The 23,884-nt window shown below is 45.1% G+C and overlaps 1 long non-coding RNA gene across 1 annotated transcript; it reads left to right on the forward strand.

Moving 5' to 3' along the window:
• Nucleotides 1-1,675: 1,675 nt before the first annotated feature.
• On the forward strand, nt 1,676-19,495 carry LOC141595152 (uncharacterized). The gene is made up of 3 exons (XR_012522263.1): nt 1,676-1,793; nt 2,863-3,112; nt 19,264-19,495. It is a non-coding gene; the product is annotated as an uncharacterized LOC141595152 (long non-coding RNA).
• The last annotated feature ends 4,389 nt before the right edge of the window (nt 19,496-23,884 follow it).

Raw genomic sequence — 23,884 nt, forward strand, 5'->3', positions numbered from 1 at the left:
TTTTGAGCCATCCCATGCAAAGTTGTTGGGAAAACTCGGCACCAGACCTCGTCGGGCTGCTCCCATACCGACATGTAAGACTCGAAAGCCTCAGCGTGGTCGGTTGGGTCACTATCTCCTTTGTATGTGAACGCCGGCAACTTCAGCTTAGTTGGCACGGCGGTGCCAAGGACATAGGCACTGAGGGGCTGTCTGACCACGTGTTGAATGACACGTGGCGATCGGCTCCTCGCATTCCTAGTCCGGCTCCTCTCCTCGTAGCGGGAAGGACTCCTTCTCCGACTCGGGCTTCTTCTCCGACTCTGCTGAGTCGGACTTCTCTGGTTCCTTCGGGGTGTGCCTCGTCGGTGCTGCGGCGACGCTGTCCTCTCACGAGTGCGAGAAGGACTTAGGTCTACCACGACCACTTTGGGCTCCTCCGGCGTCTTGGTAGGGTCGGCTTCTCCCAGCGCTCCGTTCAAATTTCTCGGAGTCACGTTTTGGGCCCTGGTCTCCTGGACGGTCTCCGCCACTTTTGTTGGCGTGACAGTGTGAGCTGGCATACTCCCAATTAGGTCCAGGAGCATCTTCAGTTTTGCTGTGTCAACCACATGTCCCATGATGGTGACCTGTTGGCGAAGCGGGCGCGTGTCCAGTATATTCGGCATCCCGAATTCCGGTTGGATTACTCCGCCGGTGGAGGGCTGCACAACTCCAGAATGGTGGAAGGTATCATCTTGGTGTAGCTCGGTTTCGTCATTTACGAATACCTCTTGTTGTTTCGACATCTCCTTAGCTTTTTGGGTGGGTTTTTTGTGTTTTTTTTTTTGTTTGGGAATGAATGTGACTAGCTTCTAGCGTCTTTTCCCCACAGACGGCGCCAATTGTTCCGGGTGTAACTCCAGAGCAGATATTTGTTACCACTCGTAGCTTGTAGAATGATGTCCTTGCTTGAATCCTCCTTGCGGTCTCCTGAAACGATGAACAAACTGAGGGCTCGGCTTTGGCCGAGCGTACTCACTCCGACGCTCAAGTCAGTAAACTTAGAGAGGTAAGTTGTTGTTACTTGGCTAAATGCGTATTGTAGAGAGATAAGGAAGATATTACCAGATGAATAGTGGTTATTAGGTCAATTTGTGGATCCTTTCCTCAATGAGGGTTGAGGAGTATTTATAGACTTTCACCTTTTGTCACGTAGTGGCCAAGTGGCCAAGTGGCTAGCAGGTGGAAAGACCGTTCTACCCTCGGCCGATGGACCTATGGCAGGCCGGCCGAGGGGTCTTGGATATGAGTACGCGGATATGTGCCCGGCTGGCTGGTTACCAGGCCGAGACCCAGGTGACAGGCCGATGGGATGCATCGGCTAGGCTGTCTAAGTCGTTGACTTTGCTGTGGATATCTTTGACCTTGCTCAATATGTTGACTTGGTCAGCGGTGCAGAATATGCCCCATCACAAATAATTGGGACGGAAAGAGTAGATTGTTACATATGGTTCATAGATGCTCCCTCCGTTCACTTGGACTCGCTGTATTGTTTTTGCACTCACACAGTCAACAGACTGTGGCGGCCTTTGCGAGCATACTTGTTGGACTTGAGGTTTTATAATCGGAGTAAAATGTTCAAAGTAGTGGGGATAAGGTCTTAGTTAACTTCCTTAGTTACCTTATCATTGAGCTTGAATTTCGAATAGGTATTCATCGATCAAAGCTATTGAAAGCAAGTCTCCTGTTGATGATCAGCAATGGCTTACCTACTGGATTCTGTACTCTCTTATCACTCTGTTTGAGCTAACCTTTGTAAAATTAATTGAATGGTAAGATTCCTTGTATGTTTCCTTTTATTTTTCTACGCTTCATTCCGCAGGCTTTTTCATGCAGATGCTGTTATCATATATGACATACCGCCGCAAGCTAGCAATTTGTTACCCATTTAATGTCAGAAACTTGAGGCCTTAGTTTAAAAAAGCAAGCCTCGAATGCACCTAAGGCAAGCCTTAGGTGAGACGCTAGCCAAAAAGTCTCGGGGCCATTTTAGGAGGCGCCTTTAATATAAGGCTCACTTATCAAGGGTCGCTAGAACTTTCCATATTTTTTCCTTCGAGATCTTTAGTTGAATAGTTTTGTCATTTCTTTTCCCCGTTGTTCCCAACTTTTACTCCTCTACATGTTAGCCAACTTGAAAACTACTAGAAAGGATATTGTTGTCCAAAATTTTATTTGGAAAATACAAATTTGTTACTAAAAATAGAGTGATTACGTTCTCGCGTCCAAAGGCACGCTCCTTGCTCCTTGGTGCCTCGTCCCCTTAGCGCCTTTCAAACAAACATTAGTTATTTTTCTGTGGGAACTATCATTTTATTTGTTATTTTGATCATCAAATTCTGGTAGACAGTAGATTATGGTCGTACACTCGTACTCACATTGTAAACTTAAGAACTATAGCCAGTAAACAAGAAATTGAGAAATGCTTTTAAATAGGCATCATTATGTACTAATAACTACGGAGTACGATTTTTCCTACAGCCCGTTGATTATCAACTTCAGTTATGAAAGAGAGAGTGTCGTAATCCTAAGGATATTATCCGGTGCAGGAATTATGGAACAACTTAATGATATTGTTCCCATACTGCCATGGTTTTAGTGAAAATACCTATACCATTTATATCATCGTAGATTCTTAGCCCTTGGTTTATGGAGCTTGATAAAATCTATATGCCGAAGCAGTATTGATTATAGTTCCATGTATAGGTTTCTTCGACTTTCTCGTATTTCCCATTTCCAACGGAACCAAAGTCACTTCATTTCCTTTTGGTGTGAATTTAATAGTTTGAAAAAACTCATAATTCACTTGTTGATACTATTTCTGTAATTCTAATTGTGTAGGATCCCAATCTGGTCCTATGCCAAGCTAATCGCAACATGTTGGCTGGTCATACCATATTTCAGTGGAGCTGCGTATGTTTATGAGCATTTTGTGAGACCGACCTTTGTTAGCGCACAAAATCAATCCGTGAATGTGTGGTATGTCCCAAGTAAGAAGGAAGTATCCAGTAAAAAGGAGGACATCATAACAGCCGCAGAGAAATACATACGGGAAAATGGAACAGGCGCTTTTCGGGAAATCATCAACAAGGTAATTGGACTTTAAAAGTGGTTTATTCCTTGGTCAATTACACTGTCAAGCATTCAATATATGCATACAAACTATCCTAAATAAGGAGATGTCAATCCCACTAATTAAGCCTAAGATAAAGGGAGACAAACATACAATTAGCTAATACAATCACTAATTGATACGGTACATATATTACAAGGAATATGCTAGGAATATATACATATTCTAATACACCCCCGCAGTCGAAGCGGGAGGAGGTCAGATGCTGAGACTGGATCGGAAATCATCGAACATAAATTTGGGTAGGCCTTTAGTAAAGACATCCGCAAATTGATAACGAGAGGGAACATGGCGGACTTGTACTTGACCTAGAAAGACTTTTTCCCGTACGAAATGGATATCTAATTCAATATGCTTTGTTCGTTGGTGATTGACGGGATTTCCGGACAAGTAAATCACGGAGATGTTGTCGCAGTAAACAACCGTTGCTTTACGGATAGGACAATGCAGCTCAAGCAAGAGGTTTCTCAACCAGCATGACTCGGCCACGACATTGGCGACGCCGCGGTATTCGGCCTCCGCACTTGAGCGTGAAACCGTAGCCTGTCTTTTGGAGGACCAGGAGACCAGATTGTCTCCTAAGAAAACGCAGTAACCGGAAGTGGATCGTCGGGAGTCGGGGCAGCCACCCCAATCCGCGTCAGTATAGGCAGTGAGGGAGGAAACGGACGATGTAGAGAGATGAAGGCCGTGGTGTAAGGTACCCTGTAAATACCGAAGGATTCTTTTGAGAACATTAAAATGGCCTTCGCGCGGATCGTGCATGTATAGACAAATTTGTTGGACCGCGTAAGAAATATCTGGACGAGTGAACGTCAAATATTGTAGTGCTCCAGCGAGATTTCGGTATAAAGTCAGGTCAGAAACAGGCGCTCCTGCTGATGCGCCAAGCTTTGACTTAGTATCGACCGGAGTTTGAGCGGGCTTGCAAGATGTCATATTGGCACGGGCGAGAATTTTTGCTGCATATTTTCGCTGGTGAAGGAATAGCCCTTGTGAATGTCGAATTGCAGAAATCCCCAGGAAGTAGTTAATGGGACCAAGATCGGTCATTGCAAATTCGGAGCGAAGTTGTGCCATAACGTGAGCCCGAAGTGTATCAGTAGATGATGCAAGGATTATGTCATCTACATACAGTAGAATATATATAAGCAATGTTCACACCATCTTGATACATAAATAGTGAATTATCGCACTTGCTATGTTTGAACCCAATAGAGGAGACGTATGTAGCAAACCGTTGGTACCAGGCTCTTGGCGCTTGTTTGAGGCCGTAGAGGGACTTCTTTAGAAGAAAAACATGGTCGGGAAAAGAACGGTCGCGAAACCCGGGTGGTTGGTGCATATAGACAGTCTCCGCAAGGTTACCATGAAGAAAGACATTTTCCACATCAAGTTGATGTATGGACCATTTTTTAGAGATGGCCAAACTTAGCACGGTGTGAATAGTTGCGGGTTTGACCACGGGACTAAAAGTTTCGTCATAATCGACTCCCACCTGTTGAGACCTGCCATTGACAACAAGACGAGCTTTATATCGCTCCAAATCACCGTTAGCTTTAAATTTGTGTTTGAACAGCCATAGACAACGAGTTATATTGACGTCAGGAGGTCGAGGAACAAGGACCCAAGTCTTATTCTGAATGAGCGCGTCAAATTCATCTTTCATGGCACGATTCCAATTGGGGTCATTGAGGGCAGTTTTGGGACACGTGGGGACAGGAGATATGGTTGGCGTTGTGCATAGGTCAAATATGGGCTTGGGTTTGAATATCCCATATTGTCCACGGGTGGTCATTTGTGGGGAAGATGGTTGTGGTTCGATTTGGGGTGAGGGAGGGTCGTGGTTAGGGGATTGTTGGTCACGTGAAGGGGATTGCGGGTCACGGGCAGGGGAGGTAGCCACGGTGGTATGTGGTGGCGTTGGTGGGTCAACAGCGGCTGTGGGGTCTGGTGTGTGGGTTTGAGAGTGTATGTGACTGGCCATGTAAGGAGAGGGGTCAGGGGCGAGGAAGTCATAGGATGTGAGTGGTGGTCGAGGTGTAGAAGCAAAAGGAAACACCGATTCATCAAACGTCACATGTCGGGCAATAATAACTTTTCGAGAGGCCAATTCAAGACACTTGTAACCACGATGGTTAGACGGGTAGCCGATGAAGACACGTGGTGTAGCACGGGGGGCAAGTTTGTGAATTGTGGTTGGTGGTATGTGTGGATTGCACAAGCACCCGAAAGTGCGGAGGTGGGTGTAAGAGGGGACCCGATGATAAAGACTCGAGGTGGGGGAGTCATTGTTATTTGCTTTGCTAGGGAGGATGTTGTGGAGATAAGTGGCCATGGAGAGAGCATGGTGCCACATGGACGGAGGCATGTGAGCGTGAAGGAGAAGAGTTCGGACTGTATTGTTGATAGTCCTTATTTTTCGCTCGGCCTTACCATTTTGTGAAGAGGTGTGAGGGCAAGAAAAACGGAAGAGCATCCCTTGATTAGCAAAAAAATTGTGAAAAGATGAATTGTCGTATTCACGACCGTTGTCACATTGAATGGTCTTTATAGGACAGTTAAATTGTGTGCAAATCATTTTATGGAAATTGGTGAAGATATTATATACTTGAGATTTATTGTTCAGTGGGTAAGTCCATAAAAAATTGGTGAGGTCGTCTAGAAATAAAATGTAATATCGGTGACCCATGGTACTTACGACGGGTGATGTCCATAAATCTGAGTGTATAATATCAAAAGCATTAACTGTATTATTCAAAGATGCATGAAACGGAAGTCGAATATGCTTCCCCAATTGACAAGAGTGACAAACAGACAAGCTATTAATTTGACGACTAGAAATGCTTTTATTGCGACAAAGGGAATTAAATATATCGGAGCCGGGGTGTCCGAGGCGTCCGTGCCAGGTGCTAGACGGAAAAACAGTAAGGGCATGTGGGCTAGTGTTGGAAGTAGGTTTGGAGTGTAGAGGATAGAGGTCACCCGTGCTATGGCTTTTCATAATCGGCGTCCCCATCTTAAGGTCCTTCACATTAAAATCAAACGGGTCAAATTCAACAGAGACATGATTATCTGTGGTTAATTTACGTACGGACACAAGATTCTTAATTATTTTGGGTACATGGAGTACATTTTTTTAATAAGACGGGATTAACAGGGGACGGGAGATAAGTATTTCCACAGCCGACAATCGGAATCGTATTACCATTTACGACTATTATATGACGGTTACTACTCAAAACAGAATAAGGGAAGAGTGTACCAGCATTTGAGGTCATGTGCGACGAAGCTCCTGTATCCATATAGTAGTTGTCATCAGACTGTTGGAGGGTGAGTGTTTTCATAGCCGCGGCGATGTCAGTCGGAACAAGGACTCCCTGCGGTGTTCTGATTGGGCTCGATTGGGTAACAAATGCTTGCTGGGGCCTGGGGCCGAGTATACCCGGAGAGCGAGAGGTGTTGTTGGGTGTCCAACCAGTCGTTGGGTAGGGGCACGGTGGCGGCGTCCAAGCCTGTGGCAGCTGCTGCCATGATGAGAGAGGAACCCATGTCCAGGAGGAGTTAGTGTGTTGCTGCTGACCCTTGCCCTTATAGTTATTGTTATTTTGATTTCCTCCCCCATTGTTTTTGCTGCGGTTGTTACCACGGTGGTTGTGTCCACCCTTGCTCTTATTGTTATTGGAGCAAGAGGGACTGCCGCCACGATGATTCGATGATGATGACCGGACGTTGGTGTCAGGGGCAGTGTCAGACAAAGATAAAAGAGCCGTGTCCGACGAAGCAGAGGTGGTCTTGGAACGACGAGTCTCCTCAAGGGTTAGCATTGACCTGGCTTTATAGAACGGCGGAAGGGGATCGCTCTGTTGAATGAGGTTGGCGATCCCATCATACCCATCGGACAGATTGGTAACGAGTTGCAAAACAAGCCGAGTTTCTGAAACTGGAGACCCAACATTTGACAGTTGGTCAGCAATCATTTTCAAGGCTTGGCAATAGGACGACACATTCGGGTAGCTATCCATATGAAGACTGGTGAATTGTTGTTCCAACATGACGGCACGATAGTTTTTTTTGTCACTGAAAATGTCTTTGAGACGGTCCCAAGCCTTTTGAGCGGATGCACTGGGTTCAAGAATGGTGTGAAGGAGATCAAGAGAAATTGTACTGTAAATCCATTGCTTGACGATGGCATCGAGGTGATCCCATTGAGCGTCCTTCTTGAGTACGGCATCTTTGGGAGGGTCAATGTGATCGGCGACAACGAAAGCACGAGCAGTATTTAGAAAAAGCTCGACCCAAGAGGCATAATGGACATTCTCAGTCTCAAGGGTAATTTGGACAATTTTCTATGTTGGAGACGGAATAAGCAGGGTGGAAGGCTGGTTTGGATGTGTCGTTTGTCATGGTGAATGATAAGAAAAGGAAGAAGAGTAGAGTGAAAGAGAGGACAGAAGGATCGAAGGAGTGTACACTGATACCATAAAAATGGTTTATTCCTTGGCCAATTACACTGTCAAGCATCCAATATATACATACAAACTATCCTAAATAAGGAGATGTCAATCCCACTAATTAAGCCTAAGATAAAGGGAGACAAACATACAATTAGCTAATACAATCACTAATTGATACGGTACATATATTACAAGGAGCTAGTATTGGTGCCCGGCTTCGCCCGGGCTACCTCTACTTACCATTAATTTTTGTTTCACTAAATAAAATTATTTAAAGTTGCATAACCCATTAATTTATCATTAATATATTTTTCTATGACATATCCTAAAATTACGATGAAATAAATTTTGAGACAAATTCACTACTCACGCTATTAATATTTTACTCTTATTAATGAAACAATAGTAATAACATTTCACTACTTGCTCGTAATCATTGTTACTTTCACTACTCCCACCGTAATTATTGTTACTGTCACTACTGCCGCATTAATATTGATTATTTCACTACTCCTGTTGTTGTTTCTACCACTTTCACTAATCTCGCTGCTAATGTTGTTACATTTACTATTCAAATGAGTGATTACTATCATATAACTATATCCAATATCCAATGTTACTACAATTTTTTTCTTTACTGATGAAATTACTTTACTAGTTAGGCATGCAATTTTTAAGAGAATTATATATTTATATAAATATATTAGATATATGCATTAAATCAAATCGAAAGAATTATGCAATATTATATATTATGGAATCTAACTTGAATTATTTATGACCTACTTATATTATATTTTTGTATGTTAAACAATTAATATCTCTATACAGCACTAATAAACTATAAAGTTTAATTAAATTACATAAATTTTAAATTTAATATATAATTTTATGATGATAATAATTAATACCATAAGTGTGCATGTTTATTCTAATTAATTATTTTATTTTAAGAAAATTGACCATCTTCTAGTCTTCTATAACTGATGGGGCATATTCTGCACCGTTGACCAAGTCAACATATTGAGCGAGGTCAAGGGTATCCACAGCAAAGTCAACGACTTAGACAGCCTAGCCGATGGAGCCCATCGGCCTGTCACCTGGGTCTCGGCCAGGCAAATAGCCAGCCGGGGCACATATCCGCGTACTCATATCCAAGACCCATCGGCCAGCCTGCCATAGGTCCATCGGCCGAGGGTAGAACGGTCTTTCCACCTGCTAGCCACTTGGCCACTTGGCCACTACGTGACAAAAGGTGAAAGTCTATAAATACTCCTCAACCTTCGTTGAGGAAAGGATCCAGAAAATTGACCTAATAACCACTATTCATCTGGTAATATCTTCCTTATCTCTCTACAATACGCTCTTAGCCAAGTTACAACAACTTCTCTCTAAGTTTACTGACTTGAGCGTCGGAGTGAGTACGCTCGGCCAAAGCCGAGCCCTCAGTTTGTTCATCGTTTCAGGAGACCGCAAGGAGGATTCAAGCAAGGACATCATTCTACTAGCTACAAGTGGTAACAAATATCTGCTCTGGAATTACACCCGGAACAATTGGCGCCGTCTGTGGGGAAAAGACACTAGAAGCTAGTCACATTCATTCCCGAACAATAAAAACAAACACACAAGAAAAAACCCACCCCGAAAGCTAAGAAGATGTCGAAACAACAAGAGGTATTCGTGAATGACGAAACCGAACCACACCAAGATGATACCTTTCACAATTCTGGAATCGTGCAGCCCTCCACCGGCGGAGTAATCCAACCGGAATTCGGAATGCCGATAATACCAGACACGCCGCTGCCCGCCAACCAGGTCACCATCATGGGACAGGTGGTTGACGTAGCAAAACTGAAGGTGCTCCTGGACCTAATTGGGAGTACACCAGCTCACACAGGCACGCCGACACGAGCGGCGGAAGCCGTCCAGGAGACCAGGGCCCAGAACGTGACCCCAAGAAACTTGAACGGAGCACTGGGAGAAGCATACCCTATCAAGACGCCGGAGGAGCCCAAAGTGGTCGTGGTAAACATAAGTCCTTCTCGCACTCGGGAGAGGACAGCGTCGCCGCAACACCGACGAGGCACACCCCCTGGAACCAATGGCCCGACTCGGAGAGTCGGAGAAGAAGCCCAAGTCGGAGAAGGAGTCCTTCCCGCTACGAGGAGAGAAGCCAGACTAGGAATGCGAGGAGTCGGTCGCCGCGTGTCATCCGACACGTGGTCAAGCAGCCCCTCAGTGATTATGTCCTTGACACCGCCGTGCCAACTAAGCTGAAGTTGCCGGCGTTCACGTACAAAGGAGACAGTGATCCAACCGACCACGCCGAGGCCTTTGAGTCTTACATGTCGGTATGGGAGCAGCCCGATGAGGTCTGGTGCCGGGTCTTCCCGACGACTCTGCATGGGATGGCTCAGAGTTGGTACAAGGGGCTTCCCGACGGTTCGGTATACTGTTTCGCCGACCTAAAGGACGCCTTCTTAGCCCAGTACTCTTGCAACAAAAGGACGGCCGTGGAGACGTCGGACCTCCTAACTATCAAACAGGAGGAGGGCGAGTCTCTACGAAGCTATGTGAAAAGGTTTGACGGCGGTCGGCAGATTCGGAGATCAACCCCGGCCGGCGCTTCGCACTAATGAAGGGCCTCCCAAAGGGAAACTTAAAAGACGAGCTCATCAAGCACGGGGGCCTGGGCCTAGACGCCGCAAGGAAGATGGCCGACCAGGCCATCAAGGTGGAAGATTACCACAAGACCTGGGTAGGCCCCAGCGAGGCCGAGCCCTCAGAGAAGAAAAGCCGCCGGGATGACAGCCCGGATGAGAGACGCCGCGACACTAACAGGTCACGGTCCGATGAGAAACGCCGTGACAATAACAGGTCACGGTCTGATAGATCTGCCAAGAAACAGGACTCGACGGGCGCCGGGGGGAGTTCGGGAATGTTTTACCAAAGGCATTACCATGACAAAACCCCTCTGGTCGCATCGGCCGCCGAGGTCTTCGCCCTGAGCAGAAGCGAGGGCCGGAAGTGGAACGGCCTCCCAAGCCAAAAAGGAGACGGTGACTCGAGCGATCTTTGCGAGTACCACGGTAGCACCGCCACCTCATCGACAACCGCCGGCATCCAAGAATGCCATTGAAGAGCTAATCCGGAAGGGGAGCCTCGACAAGTATGTGGCCAAAGGCCAGAGGACTGACGCCAGCGGGTCAGATAAGAAATCCGTTTTTCAACGGATAGGAGTTATCCATGTAGTCATCGGAGGTAACGAGAACGGTGGGTCGGCTCATGGGCACAAACGGCACCTGAACGAGCTGTATCAGGCCATCAACTTTGTGCCCAACACAGCGACCCCCGCCTCCAGCATTCCCGATATGACTATTGGAGGGAAGGACTACGAGGGAGTCATCGCCCCTCACAGCGACCCACTGGTAGTCAACTTGGACATATCCAACCACCTGGTAAAGAGGTGTCTGATTGACACAGGCGCCTACACGAACATCATGTTTAGGGAGTGCTTTCACAGCCTCGGCCTAAGAATCAAGGACTTGAGCCCCTGCACCAATCCACTATACAGCTTCTCCGGGGCAGGCCTGGTACCCCTGGGTTCAATTAGATTACCGGTGATGTTCGGCGAGGGGAATGCGGCCAAGAATGTCTTAGCCGAGTTCGTAGTCATTGACGGCTCGTCCGCCTACAACGTTCTCATAGGCCGAGTCACTCTAAGCGATGCCGACGCAGTGATGTCCGTCCGGGCCCTCACACTGGTGTACGTCTCGGACCGGGGGGAAGCGCATAAGCTCGTCTCCAAGGACGAGAAGGACGAGGTGGTCAACGTCCAGATATCTGCCAGAGGATGCAACATGCAATCCCTCAAAGTGGCAAAGCAGTCGGAGAAGGGGAAGAGCTCATCCTCAAAACGGGAGAGCGACCTCATGGATGCGACCGACGGCTGACGGGGGAGGAGCGCCTCTAGTGAGGCATTAGGAAACTGTTAGACCTTGTATAGCGGCGGAGGTGTCCAAAACAGTTGTGGGCACCCCGACGCATGTTTATATCTAATGTAAAGTCGACCAAGTCTTCCATAAAGATGTCCATTTTCCCCATGAGTCACCAGCATGAAGAAAGAGGCCGACGCCGACTCACACTGTCGATTCGACAAGAGCGGCAGTCGTCATGAAGAAAGAAGCCGACGCCGACTCATACTGTCGATTCGACAAGAGCGGCAGTCGTCATGAAGAAAGAAGCCGACGCCGACTCATACTGTCGATTCGACAAGAGCGGCAGTCGTCATGAAGAAAGAAGCCGACGCCGACTCATCCGTCGATTCGACAAGAGCGGCAGTCGTCATGAAGAAAGAAGCCGACGCCGACTCATACTGTCGATTCGACAAGAGCTGCGATCGTCATGAAGAAATGTAGTCTTGGCGATCACCCCAAATAGTAGACGCTTGGCGATCACTTAAAGTGGTAGACGCCGCGTAACACGCTATCCGTGACGCCACTCACACGTCATAGACAAGAGCGATGGTCTCCATGAAGAAATGTAGTGCTTTGTGGCAATCACCCCAAATAGTAGACGCTTGGCGATCACTTAAAGTGGTAGACGCCGCGTAACACGCTATCCGTACGCCACTCACACTGTCATAGACAAGAGCGGTGGTCTCCATGAAGAAATGTAGTCTTTGTGGCATCACCCCAAATAGTAGACGCTTCGGCAGTCACTTAAAGTTGTAGACGCCGCGTAACACGCTATCCAGACGCCAGCTCACACTGTCATAGACAAGAGCGGTGGTCTCCATGAAGAAATGTAGTCTTTGTGGCGATCACCCCAAATAGTAGACGCTTCGGCATCACTTAAAGTGGTAGACGCCGCGTAACACGCTATCCGTACGCCGACTCTTCTGCGTACCCGACAAGAGCGGCAGTCTCCATCGGCGACACACGACGGTCGCGGCGCGGCGCTTGATAAACAGACAAAATACCTTAGAAGCGTTAAACACAGTTGAGATACACTCTAAAACTGCCTCGGCCAAACCGAAGCGGAAACAAAAAGAGACGCTCAATTAAATAAACGTAAAAGGGGAACTCAGACAAAAACGAGAGAAGACCTCGGCCAAGCCAGAGGCAAGGTGGAAACACTAAATACCGTTGAAACGCTAAAATAAAATAAGGTAAAGACCTCGGCCATGCCGAAGGCAAAGGAAACAAACTCTTATTAATAATAACGGGTTACAGGTGAAAAGAATGCAGATGACGGCCGTCCCCATTGGGATAAGCCAAAACACAACCTACCAAAGTTGTACAAAATACAAGGAAAGAAAAGCAAAAATTACAAATATGTCATTTGAAGCGCCAAAAGATGGCAGGGAGGAAGGCCTAAATAATTGGCTCCCGAATGTACCGGCGATCTAAGTAAACTTGTTCTCATCAAGCAAAGACATGGTAGTGTATGAGGAGTCAAGCGGTCTCTGCTTTGTAAACTTGTTCTCATCAAGCGACCCATGGTATTAGTGAGTAGTGGCTATCGAGACGTCGGGTGAGCCCGGTGACGACCGCCCGCCTCCCTATGCCTCGTCGCTCACCATCGGCGCGGTAGCCGCATCTTCTTCAACAGCAACCCAAAGCGGCTTTTCTCGGCGGCCTCGGCTTTGGCCTCGGCGTCATCAGCTGCCCTCATTTTCTCGGCTTCCTCTTTGGCCGCCTTAGCCCTCTCAGCAAGAGCTGCTTTCTCCGCGGCCGCCTCCTTCTCCATCTTCGCCCTCACCGCCTCCTTGGCCTTCTCCGCCACGGCTTTCTCCTTAGCATCAAGCTTGTCATCAAGCAGCTCGTCATACTTGCCCCACGGGAAGGAACCATCAAGAGGGAAAAGCTCCCCGATCACTTCCCTAGCAGCTCCTTCGGCCAAGTCCCGGAATTCAGCGCACAGGTTGGGGAGCATGACGGTTTGGAGCATCTCAATGTCCTCCTCCTTTTGCTTGATGATGGCCTCTTTGCTCCGGATCACCTCCGCCTGGGCCTTAAACAGGTCCCTGGATTCGTTCCTCTGCCGGAGATAGAGGTCGGCACGCCCCTGAACAAAGCTAAACTTCTCCAACAGCTTCGCAGCTTCGGCTGCCGCAGCCTCGGCCTTCGCTCTCTCAGCGAGGACCTCCTTTTCAGCGTCCTCCCTGAGTTTTCTCTCAGCCAAGAGCGCCTTCTCAGCATCTCCCCTAAGCGTCCGCTCATTGAGGAGATCCAGCTTCGCCGACGCAGCCACCTGCTTAATGGCATTACGCTCATAAACGGCTCGAGCCACGGCCTTCTCCTGCTCCATGAGACGAGCACCGGTAACCACGTTCCACCTCGCCAGCTCCCTAATTAGCTTCGTGCCTTCCTCTATAAGCTGGGAGACGGAAGCCTTCTGGGATGAAGGGACGGTGGTGACAATTTGACCACCAACCTGCGGCTGGGAGAGGGAAGCCTTCTGGGATGAAGGGTTGACGGTGGCGCCTTGATCACCAACCTGCGCAGAGGTCCCCTCCACCTGCTGCCCAACGAGAGCAGAAGCCGGCTGCGGCTGGTCTACAAAAATTTAATAAAGACATCAGTATCAACGTATATCGACATATCAGGAAGCCTGTCATCAGGAGCACCCAATGACTCGGCTAAATTTAAGCCACAGAATGAATAGGTACCGTGCTTGGCCTTCTTGGCCGGAGGAGGCACTTCCTTGCCAGCGGTAAAGGCTGTCTCTTTCCTCTTTCGGAGGAGGGGATATTCCTCCGCATCAGAGTCCCCCTCAGAAGGAATATCAACAACCTCCACCGTCTCCTTTTTAGGGGGGGGGAATGGGAGGTGGGACCAGCGTCGACGCCTTCGCCGCCGAAGACATTGTTTTCCGCGTCCGACGCACTACGCCGCTAACAACCTTCGCCTGAGCCTCCTCCACGCTCAAGCCCTTCAGCCGTTGTTCCATAAGATCACTCGGCGACTTCCTGCGGTCGTGGGCCAGAGCCTTGGGATGCAAGTTAGCAACAGTTTTATCTTTGTGCAGCCCCATTCTCCGGAGGATATCCTCAGACAGGTTCGGTCCAAAGTGGTCTGCGAAAGAAACAAAGCAAAAGTTTAGAGGAAACAAATCGAAGTTCGAGAAACAGGAACGTTGAGAGCGGTGATGGGCCTCACACCGGCCCCACTCACCCTGTGCTAGGGCCGGTATGAGGCCGACATGGCAGAGCGGCTCATCCTGAAGAATGATCTGCGTCGGGGGAATCCATCTTTTCGGCACCCCATCCTTGTCCACCTCAAAGAGCCTCATCGCCAGCTTCTCATCATCCGTAAGAGGGACCTTGCTGGCATCCATTTTAAGCTTCTTCCGGCTGACCCATCTGTCATGCTCCGCCTTAGTCTCGCACCGCAAATTTACTTGGTGCTGGAAGGAGCAGGGCAGCGGATAGTCACCCGGCACCTTAACGTACACCCACCGACCTTGCCAGTCCTTGCAAGAAGAAAGTTTGTCAACAGAGACATAACCCTGCTCCATTTGCACACTGTACCATCCGACGCGGCCAGAGAATGGTTTGAGATAGTGAAGCCGGCGGAATAAATTCACCGTTGGGGCCTCTCCCTTGAAGAGACAGAGCCAGACGAAGCCGATTATGGTCCTCATAGCAAACGGATGCAGTTGGGCAACGGCAACGTTCATGGCCCTAATGATGGCCATAACGTACCCATTCAACGGAAACCGGAGCCCATACTCCAAATGCCGCATATACACGCCGGTGTGGCCCGGTGGAGGGCAACAGACGGCTTGACCCTCCTCAGGGATAACAATTTTGTATCCCCTACCAAAGAAAAAATGGCCCTCGAAAAATGTCTCGCCGGAACAACTGGCGAGCTTATGAGTCCAAGTACGATCAAGACGGACCTTACAGGCGTCGCCGTGATCCATAACGTACTGCCTCCCTTCATTAGGACGAGGCCTTTCCACTTCATCACCGAAATCATCACCAAAATCACCATAGGAATCGTCATCCTCCCATTCCTCCAAAATTTGAGGATCAACTTCAGGAGAAGGAGACCTAGGGCCCCCCGACGCAGGTTTACTAGGTCCAGCATCAACAGAAGACATGTTCGCAACAATTACTAACGAAATAAAAGAAAATTTGTTTGATTACCTTGAAGAAATACGCTCGCCGGATCAAAAACTCTGAAGATTAGAAGAAATGGAAGCCCTTGAAAAGTTTAGAGAGATGAAGATCTTGGAGAAAAATTTGAGAAAATGAATTTGGTGGCCAAAATCACGGAATAACTGCCCTATTTATAGGGAAAAGCCCACAAAGAAGAACCAATCAGGGCACAGCCCATGAAGCGTCAACCAATCAGCGAACAGACACGTGTCAGACATGCAACCACGGAATGTCAATCGTTGCAACAGTTAAATGTCAATCAATGCTACAGTGACCAAGCATATTCAACACGCCCATTCACATCTCTTCGCCTGTCCATCTCCCTCAACAAATTCCTAGGTACCTGCTCTCCGCCGGCCACATGATCGACCAAGCCAGGAAGCACCGGCCGGGGGCAATCAAAAATAACCGGCACTCTCAGCCCTGGTCTCGGCCAGCGTCACATTCTTTCCCACATCGGATACCCTTTACGCATCCATGTGGAGGGGGGATATGGTACGGCCTAACAAGAACCACGCCGACGCATCAGAAGAAGCCGATACCAGAAATTTTGCAAAATACTTACGCAGAATATACGCTCAACATACATCGGAGCCCATGCCACGGCATAGACTACGCTGGGGGCAAATTGATGGGGCATATTCTGCACCGTTGACCAAGTCAACATATTGAGCGAGGTCAAGGGTATCCACAGCAAAGTCAACGACTTAGACAGCCTAGCCGATGGAGCCCATCGGCCTGTCACCTGGGTCTCGGCCAGGCAAATAGCCAGCCGGGGCACATATCCGCGTACTCATATCCAAGACCCATCGGCCAGCCTGTCATAGGTCCATCGGCCGAGGGTAGAACGGTCTTTCCACCTGCTAGCCACTTGGCCACTTGGCCACTACGTGACAAAAGGTGAAAGTCTATAAATACTCCTCAACCTTCGTTGAGGAAAGGATCCAGAAAATTGACCTAATAACCACTATTCATCTGGTAATATCTTCCTTATCTCTCTACAATACGCTCTTAGCCAAGTTACAACAACTTCTCTCTAAGTTTACTGACTTGAGCGTCGGAGTGAGTACGCTCGGCCAAAGCCGAGCCCTCAGTTTGTTCATCGTTTCAGGAGACCGCAAGGAGGATTCAAGCAAGGACATCATTCTACTAGCTACAAGTGGTAACAAATATCTGCTCTGGAATTACACCCGGAACAATAACAATTTAGGAAAATTATCAAGCTATCTTCTTTCTTTTAGTCTCCTTGAAATTGACTATCTTAATTAATTATTTTATTTCAAGGAAATTGACCATCTTAATTAAATATTTTAAGGAAAATTACCAAACTTCTATATAATTTAATTTTAACCCAAACTATATAATATTTGCATTGAGATCCCTTAATCGGGTCCATCACACGGTGCTAGTGATTAAAAACTATATAGTATAATTAATTTGTATAACTTTCTTTAATTACATTAAAGTCCCTTGGTTTCTGGATTTAATACTCCCTCCCATCCACTCTTTTCTTCCCTATTTCCTAAAACGGATTATTCAGGTTTTCTTCCCCTTTCCTTTTTGGGAATGTTTTTATTAATATTATACTCCTACCTCTCTCCACTCATCAAACCACACCATATCCTCTATTAATATTTAATTCTAATTATTCCTACCTCTCTCCAATAACCAAACCCCACCCATCTCCCTTATTAATATTTAATCCTAATTATTCATACTTCTCTCCACTTATCAAACCACACTCATATCTTTATCAATATTATACTCCCCACCCTTAATCTCCGTGCCACTTCAAAGAGGAAGAAAATTATTTAAAGTTGCATAACCCATAAATTTATCATTATTATATTTTTCTATGACATATCCTAAAATTACGATGAAATAAATTTTGAGACAAATTCACTACTCCCGCTTTTAATATTTTACTATTATTAATGAAACAATAGTAATAACATTTCACTACTTGCCCATAATCATTGTTACTTTCACTACTCCCACCGTAATTATTGTTACTGTCACTACTGCCGCATTAATATTGATAATTTCACTACTCCCGCCGTAATTATTGTTACTTTCATTATTGCCACAGTAATATTGATTATTTCACAACTCTCGTTGTTGTTTCTACCACTTTCACTAATATCGCTAATAATATTGTTACTTTTACTATTCAAATGAGTGATTACTATCATATAACTATATCCAATGTTACTACAATTCTCTTCTTTACTGGCGAAATTACTTTTACTACTTAGGCATGCAATTTTAAGAGGATTATATATTTATATAAATATATTACATATATGCATTAAATCAAATCGAAAGAATTATGCAATATTATATATTATGGAATCTAACTTGAATTATTTATAACCTACTTATATATTATATTTTTGTATGTTAAATAATTAAAATTTCTATACATCTAATAAACTATAAAGCTTAATAAAATTGCATAGATTTTAAATTTAATATATAATTTTATGATGATAATAATTAATATCATAAGTGTGCATGTTTATACTAATTAATTATTTTATTTTAAGGAAATTGACCATCTTCTAGTCTTCTATAAATATTTAGGAAAATTACCAAGTATCTTCTTTCTTTTAGTCTCCTTGAAATTGACCATTTTAATTAATTATTTTATTTTAAGGAAATTGACCATCTTAATTAATTATTTTATTTTAAGGAAATTGACCATGTTTTAGTCTCTTACAAATGTTTAGGAAATTTACCAATCTTCTATATAATTTAATTTTAACCCAAACTATACAATATTTGCATTTAGATCCCTTAATCGAGTCCATCACACGGTGCTAGTGATTTAAAACTATATAGTATAATTAATTTGTATAACTTTCTTTAATTAAATTGAAGTCCCTTGGTTTCTGGATTTAATATATAGTATTGATATGCTAGGAATATATACATATTCTAATAGACTTTATGCTAATCGCGTTGTTTACCCTGAACACCGTCGTTTTACAATCCCCTTCTCTAGGCATCCATGTGCTATTTGGATGCAGAGTGGAAACACCAACTTTCATCTCAGACCCAAATTCTCATTTGTGACGGATAAAATCCGTCACTTTGAAGAAACGTGGGGCAAATGGGCAAATGGGAGGGCAAGTGAGGAGGGGCTGTGAAAGGTCTCTTTGAAGAGACCGGTCACAAACAAAGTCTCTTTATTGCATCTCAGATCTTAAAAAAAAAGTCGTTTTAAGTTTTTTAATGCGTTCAGTAAACCTTTTCAAATTACAGCCACATTGGCAAATACATGTGAAGTTACTTCTGCAACATCCCGATACCAATATTCATGACCATTACTGCAAATTTTACCACACGGCATTCTAATTCTGTGATTCTATAGAATTGAATGAGCGCGTTTTTTTGTTTCCTTTGATACCACTCCCGAGACATTGCCGTATGCTGTTCGAATATACTTATCCAACCATACTTGTTTCTTTTCCGTTTATCTGTAGGCTGAACACAGCGGAACCAAACCAAGGGAGGAGTACGGAATATTCGAGAATGACTATCAGTGGTAGCATCTTTAGAGTCTTTTGTCGTTGCAGTTTCTTGTGATGTATCCACATGATGATGTAATTATGACCACCTTGTTGTAGTTGGTCACTGCACCTACTTGGTCTTACTTAGGTTAGCTGTTTTACTGTTTAGGGTTAGTTTACAGTGTGTATATGTACTTTTGTGGCAAATACCAAGCATGTGTTTACTTATTTCGAACTCCCCCTTCTCCTTTTTAACTCTTCTGGCTTAAAAGGCTGGTAAGAGTGACAAGGCAAATACAACATGTATTGGGTTTTAAAATCGCGTACAACAGCATCAGTTTCGTGAAAGGAAGATATTGGCGAGGGAGATCGCTCATTTGCTGCAGCAAGAGTTATTTTGGAGGCAACGGTCAAGGGCTTTGTGGCTTCGGGATGGTGCCATGAATACCAAAAATTTCCATAGAAAAATCATATTGATGACTTAGGTTTTCAATCTAGTAATAGGTTAAATGTTCAAATAATTAAAAAATAATCATCATAAAAATGTACCACAAAAAAAGGAAGTCGGCAAACCCTAATGTAATTATGCTTAAATTATTTGTCTGTTTTTTTTGTTTTTTTTTTCCAAAACGGTATATACCCGATTTTGTTCGCGAAAGTGGTAATTGAGCCCCTCAACTTAGTCTAATTGAGCCCCTGAGACGGGTATTAAGCATCACCCGACTCAGATCTCGGACCACGCACCTATCGAGCTTGATCTCAACCTTACCAAATCAACGGGAAAGAAACCTTATAAATTGGATGCATGGGTTTTGGATTACTCGAATTGTCTTCAAGTTATTAAGAATGTTTGGAATGTTCCTGATATGGGCTCTCCAGCATTTCGTGTTGCCAGGAAACTAGCCCGAGTTCGGCAGCATGTTAAACATTGGGCTTTGGATAAACGAAATGAATGGCTTGGAAAATGGGATGATTTTGATAAACGACTGGAGCATGGAATCGAACTTGCTACGTCTGGGGAAGGGGGTGATGTTTATGACCTGGTTAATGCTGAAGTGCGCGAGTTTGCGAAGGCGGTGGCTATCTACTGGAAGCAACGGGCTAAACTGCGTTGGGTCGTGGATGGTGACACATGTACGAAGTACTTTTTTAATTGGGTCAAGGGGAGAGCGGGTCGAAACCATATCCTGGGCATCAAACGCAATGATGGGTCTTGGACTTATCACCAAGAGGAGATTAGCAGCTACTTTCAAGATGCTTTTACCAGTCTTTATACTCTGCCACGGCAACCCCCGCAGGCCATTGAAGCCACTCCTTCTTCTTTCACTCAAGTTTTAAAGAATGTTTGTAGGAGGGTCACGGATGATGATGCGGACTCTCTGAATAAACCCTTCACGGCTCAAGAGGTTCGACGGGCCGTTTTCCAAATGGGCCCGATGAAGTCTCCTGGACCGGATGGTATACCGGCTATTTTCTACCAGCATTGTTGGCATCTTGTGAAAAAGGATTGCACGAAGGCTATCCTTTCCATTTTAAATTCCGGGATTGTTCTTAAGGAAATGAATCGCACCTTCATCACTCTTGTTCCCAAATGCGATAGTCCCGAAGAAGTAAAGGACTACCGCCCAATCAGCCTCTGTAATGTATTTATGAGGATTGTTACCAAATGCATTACGAATCGTATGCATAAAGTTATGGGTTACCTTGTTGGTGACTATCAAAATGCTTTTCTGGCTGGAAGGAGTATTAGTGACAATATTTTGCTAGCTCACGAAGCAATTCATAAGGTGAACGCACATAAGCGCGGCAAATTTGGCAAGGTGGCTTTTAAAGCGGATATGAGCAAGGCTTTTGATCGGGTCAAGTGGGATTTCCTTCACGTTGTTTTACTCAAATTTGGCTTCCCGGAGCGGTTGGTTACTTTGATTATGAGCTGTGTTTCTTCTGTAAGTTATGAAATCCTCCTAAATGGGACTCCTCTTCAGCCTTTCAAACCGCAACGTGGCCTTCGACAAGGTGACCCTTTATCGCCGTATCTCTTCATTCTATGTATGGAGGTGTTATCCTGCAATGTGGAGTGTGCACAAAGGGAAGGAAAATTTCAAGGTATTCGGCTATGTCGTAGTGTGTCTCCCTTAACGCATCTCTTCTTTGCGGATGATTCCGTCTTCTTCTTTCAAGACAAAGGTACGGCTGTGCGCTATCTAAAGCGTCTTCTTGATAATTACTGTGATGCTTTGGGACAAGTTGTGAATGAGGACAAGTCGGGGATCATCTTCAGTCCAAACACCACTCTTCGGAGGATGAGGTTCTGTTTAAAAGCACTCAACATTAAAAACAATAAAGGTTTCGGAAAGTATCTTGGCCTTCCGACTGAGTTTCAGGAATCAAAAAAGGAAGTCTTTAAGGGGCTTGTGGAAACTGTGACTAAACGAATTTCTTCATGGAATGGGATCTTTCTCTCTCCAGCTGGAAGACTTACCTTAATCTCTTCTGTCCTATCAAATCTCTCCATTTTATTCCTACCGGTATTTAAAATACCGGTAAGTGTGACTAAGAGGATTAATGCTCTCTTGTCGCAATTTTGGTGGGCTGGAAGTAAATCAGGTAAATGTCTTCACTGGTGTAGTAGAAATTTCACCAGTCTACCAAAGAGTGAAGGGGGCCTTGGTATTCGCAATGTGGATTGCCTCAATCAGGCTTTATTGGCAAAGCATGCGTGGCGGCTCATGTCAGACGAGAAATCACTGTTCTGTTTGATTTTCCAAGCGAAGCTCATGGGATCTTTGGGCCTCGAGAACCAAAGTTGGCTATGTAGTAGGAAATCCCTTTCCTGGGGGGCACGAAGCATTATGCATGGTCTGAAACTTATAAGAGAGCATATTGGCTGAAAACCGGGGATTGAGTCAAATCTTAATGTATGGGAAAAGAAATGGGTTAATGGCCAAGCTCCTGAGACCAAAGACTGCCTACTGGATGAGAGCTTTACTTTCCTAAAAGATCTCCGGGTCAAAGACATTTGCTTCAATAATGGTGGGTGGAATGAAGACCTAATCCGCTTACTCTTTGCGGAGGAAAGCGTGAATCAGATCCTTGCTATCCCCCTTCCTTGCTCTCGAACGAAAGATGAGATTTTTTGGCCGTTCACTAGCAGTGGCTCTTACACTGTCAAGAGTGGGTATGGTATTATCTTCCAAGAGTACTTCAATGAGCACGGGTCCAGCAAGGACAAAGAACGGGTCCATGCGGCTTGGAAACTTTTCTCAGGAAAAATTTATGGCACCTCCCTGGCCCCCAAGCTTGGAAAATCCTGCTCGGAAAATTATTCTTTGGATCGCTTAGGTAGGAAGTGAGTTCGTTAAAAGAGATTTAGCTTGGGTTTCATCTTGTGCTTTGTGTGGCACTGAAAGGGCCCCCTTAGAGACACTGGATCACCTTTTCCGGGACTGTGCTATTAGCTCACGGATTTGGGGGGGTTCTGTTCTGGGCATTAATGTTGGCCAATTCCCCTTTCTTGATGTTCGCACTTGGATAATAAATTGGATCCTTTATTTGTACAAGTTGGAGGATGGGGTTACTCTGGTTATCCACTTTCTCGCGATCTTGGTGAGTCTATGGAACTTAATAAATGACATTGTGTTTAGGGGCGATTCCTTTCACCCCGATGCTTTTTTCTCCAAGACTCGCCAGATGGTTAAGGATGTTCTTCAGGCCATTAATAGGATAACCAATGACCCTTTACATCCGCCTGGCTATGCGACTGACGAGCAGGATAATCTGATGGATAATGAAATTGATCTTCAAATGATCCGTAGGGGGAGACCTTTTTACACTATTGGTGTTTCCTCCTCCTGTTCTATGGTGCGCATCTTTGTTGATGCCAGCTGGATTGACTCGTGCCTTGCGGGTTTTGGATGGGCGGTTCTTGGGACGGAAGGCGAAATCAGATATGAAGGATCTATGCGTGGTCGGGCTGAATCGTCCCTTCAAGCGGAAGCTTTAGGTATTAGAGAGGCCATTAGTTGGGCACGACAGGCTAGCATTCTTCACCTTGAAGTCTCCACTGATTGCCTCCAGCTTTTAACTCAATGGATGGGGAAGACTACCAAGCACCATCATATTTCGGGCATCTTGGAGGAAATCACTTCTCTTACAACTACCTTTCATTGCTTTTGTTTTAGTTATGTTTGCAGGAATCAGAACACTAGAGCTCATGACTTGGCAAAACAAGCCATGAGTTTGCACTAGGAACCTTTCTTATCAGTTGCCAAAAAAAAAAAAAAAAAAAAAAACTTAGTCTAATCGTGAGATTCAACTCTTTAAGTTTAAATTTGGGTAATTAGGCCGCTTAACTTTTTTAAAAAGAGAAATTAAGCCCCATATCAAAATCTCATGAGAACTTCATTTTCTCAAACCGTAAAAACAGAAATTAGTTATGTTTTATTTTTAAAAAAATCCGATTTTTTAAATGTAAATAAATTTTGTTTTTAAAATATGGAAAAAAAAAAAGAAAAAAAATTATTTAATTTTGTATTTAAACATTTTTTTGTTACCAAAGAAAAAGCTAGGCAATTAAAATCAGGCACATATATTT

The sequence above is a fragment of the Silene latifolia genome, chromosome 8, assembly GCF_048544455.1.
Source record: "Silene latifolia isolate original U9 population chromosome 8, ASM4854445v1, whole genome shotgun sequence".
NCBI lineage: Eukaryota > Viridiplantae > Streptophyta > Magnoliopsida > Caryophyllales > Caryophyllaceae > Silene > Silene latifolia.